Source organism: Scleropages formosus, chromosome 20, assembly GCF_900964775.1.
Source record: "Scleropages formosus chromosome 20, fSclFor1.1, whole genome shotgun sequence".
NCBI classification, from domain to species: domain Eukaryota; kingdom Metazoa; phylum Chordata; class Actinopteri; order Osteoglossiformes; family Osteoglossidae; genus Scleropages; species Scleropages formosus.
Window position 1 is genome coordinate 1,062,148 of NC_041825.1, and position 6,000 is coordinate 1,068,147.

General features: G+C 45.4%; 1 protein-coding gene across 4 annotated transcripts in view; it reads right to left on the reverse strand.

The window, feature by feature from the left end:
* LOC108919275 (MAGUK p55 subfamily member 3-like) overlaps positions 1 to 4,746 on the reverse strand; it is a 31,694-nt gene extending 26,948 nt beyond the window's left edge. For all 4 annotated transcript variants that reach the window (XM_018727154.2, XM_018727162.2, XM_018727145.2 and 1 more), the window contains exon 1: positions 4,058 to 4,746. The gene's annotated coding sequence lies outside the window, so the exon portion shown is untranslated. The remainder of the gene's footprint in view (positions 1 to 4,057) is intronic.
* Between the last annotated feature and the right edge of the window lie 1,254 nt (positions 4,747 to 6,000).

A 6,000-nucleotide genomic window follows, 5' to 3' on the forward strand; every position in this document is an offset into this window, starting at 1 on the left:
TGGAGAGATATTCTACTCGCACTCCATTCATGATGACACTAGTAATGGTATCAAAAAAATGCCATGTTATTTTGAATGCATACTCTGTATTTGGGCACATTCACATCCCTACAAAAACCCGTGTGGTAATGTGTCAGTGTATGAGATATGTGTATTTCCATAAGTCCAATGTACAAGGTGAGGACAGATTTCTGCTTGCTGTAGATGTGTCTTCTTGTGAATACGTTCGCAGCGCCCATGAATTCGACATCGATCTACATCATATCACAGCTCATCAGAAGTGCTCTCGCCTAATGGAAATTCCAGGGCGGTTTAATCAAGGCTGGGAGGTAGGCTCATGTACAAGCTCATGTAGAAACATACCTCTGATTTCCACTTGAGTGCTGTCAAGATCCTCCCGAGTGCTCTAGTCCCAACGCACACGGCGATCACAAGTGTTTGGAGCCACGATCCCAAATTGTCTCCAAACACTCTGACGAGCTGGAGTAGTTCATATTTCTACAAGCATTTCTCAGCTCCGGAGGGTGGAATTTTCATTTCCGCTCTGCAGTATTTCCCAGAACGGTGCATAAATGCGTTGCGCTCAGACATACAAGAACCTCTTCTAAACAGGAAATTTCCCAGGTTGCATATAACATCATCATCACCCTGCTGGAGGATCTCTGCACCCTAACAAGGTCCAGTGGGTAGATTCCAGTACTACCTAATAAGCTCCAGCAGGGGTTAACTGGCCGTAGCCACTGCCCTCATCCTGGGATGAAGCCATCAGAAAAGGACAGTCGGCACATGAAGTAAGGTGGTGACGGATGTTCCATCAGACATCCAGCATTGCCACTGAAACGGTGAAAGTTCCACAAATGTTCTCCTTCAGCAAATTGGTTCAAAACTGGCCCATCTGTACACAACTCAATGAAGGATCCACTATATTTACAGATCCAGGTAACTTTACTGGAGCAACTGAGGGTAAGTACCTTCCTCAGCAGTACTATTGGTGGAGGGGGATTAGAACCCACAATCTTTAGGTCCAAAGGCAGCAGCTCTAGCCAGTACACCACCAGCTGTCCCATATACCACAGCCCATTACATTTCTCAGAAATTCTGCGAGGTGCGGGAATAAAAACGTTCCACTGAGAGTGAAATCAAAGAGTTTCCATCACCATCCACAGACTGGACACAATTACTTTATATATTCAACATTAGTTATCATAACACAACAAGGCAGTTGCCCTCCATCAATTACTCTGGAAGAGTATGAGCGTCAAGCTCATGGACGCCTCGTAAGCCCAAGTAGGGGCGTTAAATGTAAGTCGTGGTGAAATCAAATTCCTGTAACTCAAACGGCTGCATCTCAGGTAATGACTGACATTTGAGCTCAGAAGAGAATCCAACACTTTTATTTGCTCTTCAAGGTCTGGAAAAAGTTGAATTTGCCACTACAGGCTGTATCACCTGAAAATTCCTGAAAGCCACAGTAGACCTGGCACTGGGTGTCACCAGTGAAAACGAGAAGTGGTCGAGAAAACAACAGGTTGTTGTAGGCACAAGTTACCCTGAATTAACCTACGATGTCAGAGGAGCAGTGGAACGGGCATAAGACCGCGGTAAATGCTCTCCAGCATCAGGTTTGGCCATATAGACTTCTTCCAGTATCACTGCATCTCTCTTGTTCTTGTTCACTGCAAAGTCCGTCTCACCTCAGCCTCATGAGCGACACTCACTATCCATATTTTAATGGTTAAAATTAAAAATCAAAAGGTTTTCCGAGGTCAGAGCCTTAGAAGTCAGTTCTTTTAACTCCATTTTGATCAACATTTCGTGAGTGTTAGCATGAGGAAAAGCAAGATGGAAACTCAGACATGTACTCTACGTGTGATTTATTCGGCTCTCTTGCCTTTTGGCTGACAAGAAATAAATGGGTTTTTCTGAGTTAAATTCAGCTGCAGAACTCACTCTACAGCCACAAGAACATAAGCTGTAAAACTGACCTCTTAAGCCCCAGAGGCCATCCTTAATCCTGGAATGCACTGATGTTGCACTGATGCCAGACGCCTCACACTTGCCCAGCTGAAGCCTTGACCCAGACCTCAGCCATCAGAAAACCTCTGCTTCCAGTCAACAATCAACCCCCGGCCCAACCATTGTGCCCCCACCTTCTGCTTGTCAGGGGTTGCCTGGATGTTATGAGGTGAAGCTCTTGACCTTTGCTGTCGCTCCACGAAGACCCTGAGCCACATGAACACGAGGAACCTTCCTATTTTCCAGCAAACCTTGATTTTATCTACCGTAATCCCCATCACACTGACAGTATCAATCGACTTGCAAAAAAAAAAAAAAAATCTCTTCCAACCATTGCTGAGGTTTGCCCATGAAAGATGGGGAAGCAGTGACTTTCCACCATCTGCAACGCATCTCATCGCAGTTGATGACTGGTGTCATAACTTCTCTAAGAGATGTGGCAAGTTGGTAAGTAGGGTTAGCGCCAAGGAGCCTCAACTAAAATCCAACAAAATACATCAGCTCTCTGTGGCTGTTGGTTAAGAAGTATAAAACTCCCTCAGAAATCCTAGACTGGGCACCACAAAAATCACATTTACAGAGATGAATGCACTATATGGAATTCAGTGGAAATTACTCATCCCTTATGTGTCAATAACCACTAACCCTAAAGCAGGATTGCGGAGGTGCAGAGCCAATCCTGGAAGCAAAGGGTGCAAGGCAGAGCTGGACAGGGCACCAGTCCATTACCCCCACTGGACAACAATTATGAATCACTTTGGGAGGAGGTCTGGAGCACTTGGACTAAACCCACACAAAAATTGCTAAAACATGTAAACTCAACACACACCGAGTCAGATTCAGTCCCGCATCTGAACCCACAGCTCAGGAACTGTGAGGCTCCATCTGCTACCCCAGCATGTAGCTGCAGAAATTACATATGCAATAAAATAATGTTTCTGTTTTCAATACTGTTCCTGCCGACATTTAAAGACTTAAACGTCTAGTCAGTATATTTATAGTAATGTGTTTTTCTACCATGAAGCCTCATAATAATGTAATCTTTGTAAGTCATATCATCCTCATAAATAACGGCGACTTTGTGCATCATTTCTGTGGGTTCGTTCACTCAGATCAAAAATCATTTGACCTTGTGACAGAGACACAACTGTAGAGACAAATTGTATAATATTAAGGTGCTCACCTGGTACAGGTGTCACCAAGGGGTCAAAGGAGGACAACTTCAGGGGAGATGCATTGAAATGGGCAGCAAAGGCTTTTTTTTTTTTTTTTTTTTTTAATCAATGTGGTGATGAGCGGAAAGTGGGCAGAAGTGCCAAGCCTGGGGTGGAGGGGGTTCGAGGCTATAAGACAACGTTGTGATCTGGAGTCGAGCGAAGGAATCCTCTACACACAGCTCAAATGTGAGACACAAAACATGCCGAGTGGCCCTGCATGTGCCAAAGGCTCAGAAATGCAAAGATGCGTTTCCTTCCCTCACCTGGGCTTCATACTCATTTCATCCCGAACTGTGCACTTGGAATCGGAGGTGTATGGAAGAGAGTCCAGGGTTTATTGACCGGCTGCATCACATCACTCTCTTCCCATTAAGATTTGGCTCCTGCCACTCGTTCCATTACCGTTAAACACAGAGGTCGACACGAGACGCACAGGCAGAAACGCGGCTTTCGGAGTCTCGGTCAGGACCTAGAAACACGCACGCACGCACCACCGTGGCAGAGATGATGGGAAGCACCGAGGGCCGTGTCGCCCTGCAGCCCGGCGCCTAATGAACTGCAGGATCCGGGCTAAGGGACGTGCGAGAGGAGCCCAGCTGAGCCAGGAGACGTGGCTGAACCGGAATGAAGAGATGCAGCATCCTCCTGCCCCAGCAGCTGTCGAGCAGGCTGGCGGATCCCTGACGTGCACCGTCGCCCAGGGAGAAAAAGCTCCGTCCTCCCGGTCTCCGAATGTCAGATCCCCCCTCGCTGAAGGCTTTCATCAAGCAGAGGGGAGCGTAAATCACATGAGCAGAGATGGAAATTTGCTGGGCTGCTCTTACCTCCCCTTCCCAGCCTCGGCATCTTCCGGTTCCTGGACGCAGCGGCTCTCTCCTCTTCTCTTCGGCTCCCGCTCCTGCCTCCGTCCTGCAAGCCTGCCTGTTACTGTGGCTGCCGCTTCAGTTTCTCTCATTCTCTCTCTCTCTCGCTCACCGCCTCCCTCCCCCCCCCAAAGCCCTCGCACCCTCCTCCTCCTCCTCCTCTTCCTCCTCCTCCTCCCCACCTCGCTCTCCGGCTACAATCTGAGCCGCACCAATGGTGGCTGAACAATCCCCTCGTGATGGCACTCAGAGGCACTATTTTGCATCAAAGATACATGCGTGTGGCTCACTGAACGCAACCCAGCCCCCACGGCCCTCCTGCAGGGGATGTGCTCACGCTCACACACGCGCACACACACACACGCTCTTTTCTACATCCTACCCGGTTGACCCTCCTACTGCTCCCTCAATCGTTTTTCCTGAGTGCTCCATTTAATCATATTCACCAACCAAACACACCCAGCCTTCTTTTCCCATAACACTCGCGTGACCCCGACAGCCACACTCAATGACGCGGTAAAAGTATTGGATTTATATACTTGGAACAAATATGCAAACGTAGTTGGCCGCAGATGGGATTTAAAAAAATTTTAAAAAAGATGGAAAGGTGTGAATTTCATGGCTGCGTTGCTGTGATGTAGCGGTAGAGAGAGAGAGAGAGAGAGTTGGAAAGAGAGTTGGACACGGTTGGCCCAGGGAGTTCACTTTCCATCGTGCTGTTATTAGTTCAAATAATACCAATTAATAATTAAAAATGAGACAAATGCCGCTGTTTCGATGTAACAAGTCAAAGGAACTGGTGATGGTGACTGTGGGGTAGCAGTTTATGTCATGTGTTGTTGCATCTTCTGTGTCGAGCCTGAAAACGAGGATCTCAAAATGAATGTGAGTAGAAATAGATGTAACATCAGTCACAGGTTAACAGGAAAAGGAGAACCAGAGGATTTCTGTTTGCACAATTGTTATTATTAACTATTATTTTTCAAAGAAATTCTGTCACTCTGCACTAAGAAATCAAAACAACAAAGTGTGTAATTAGACCCGGTAAAGTTTACATAAATCCATTTGAGAAAAAAAAATAAAAATCGGTATCAGTCGATGGGACAGTACAGGAAATTTAAAAAAAAACTGGCTCTTATTGCCTCGGTCTTCAGCAGACCGAAATTTATACATTTACGGCAAATAATAGCATCATACTATGTATCAGTATTTATAGATATTTACTATAATATAAATAATTGCACAATGCTAAGTACATGGGGTCCTTATGCTACAATGGTTGTGGTCCAAACATTTTTTAAATTGTATTTTCTTCTCTTTACCTGAGGTTTTTAAAGAACCTTATGAATAAATTAAGGTATGTCTGAATAACAGATTTCAGTTATTGTGATATAGTGTTAAAAGTGACTGGATTTAACGAACAGAGATCTAAACCCTATCAAGCTCGTAAGATGAAGAGCCGGTGTACAGACCTCTACAGTGAATAATTAACTCCTTTCTATCAGAAATATTTTGATTATAGCTATATAATCATCTGCTACACCCCAACCAGACCGCTACGCTCTTCCACATCTGCCCGCTCGGTGGTCCCATGGACAAAAGGTAAAGCACCGTGGTTCTTGGTTCCGGCTCCTCCCATCCTCCCCCGTCACTCAGAACTGCTGAATCTCTGTGCACATTTAAGAAGGGTCTGAAAACTCACCTCTTCCAGACTCACTTCTCCCATCATCCCTTAAGTTCATGGAAGGTGTAAATGTTCATGCACCATAACTTTAAGATCATGATAAACCTTTACGCAACTACTCCTGTAATGTAACGTAAATGTTTATCAAAAAAAAAAAAAAAAACTAAGTTACCAGGAAGGTGATCAGGAATCATCAATATTCTGAGAAAGTTTTATGCAG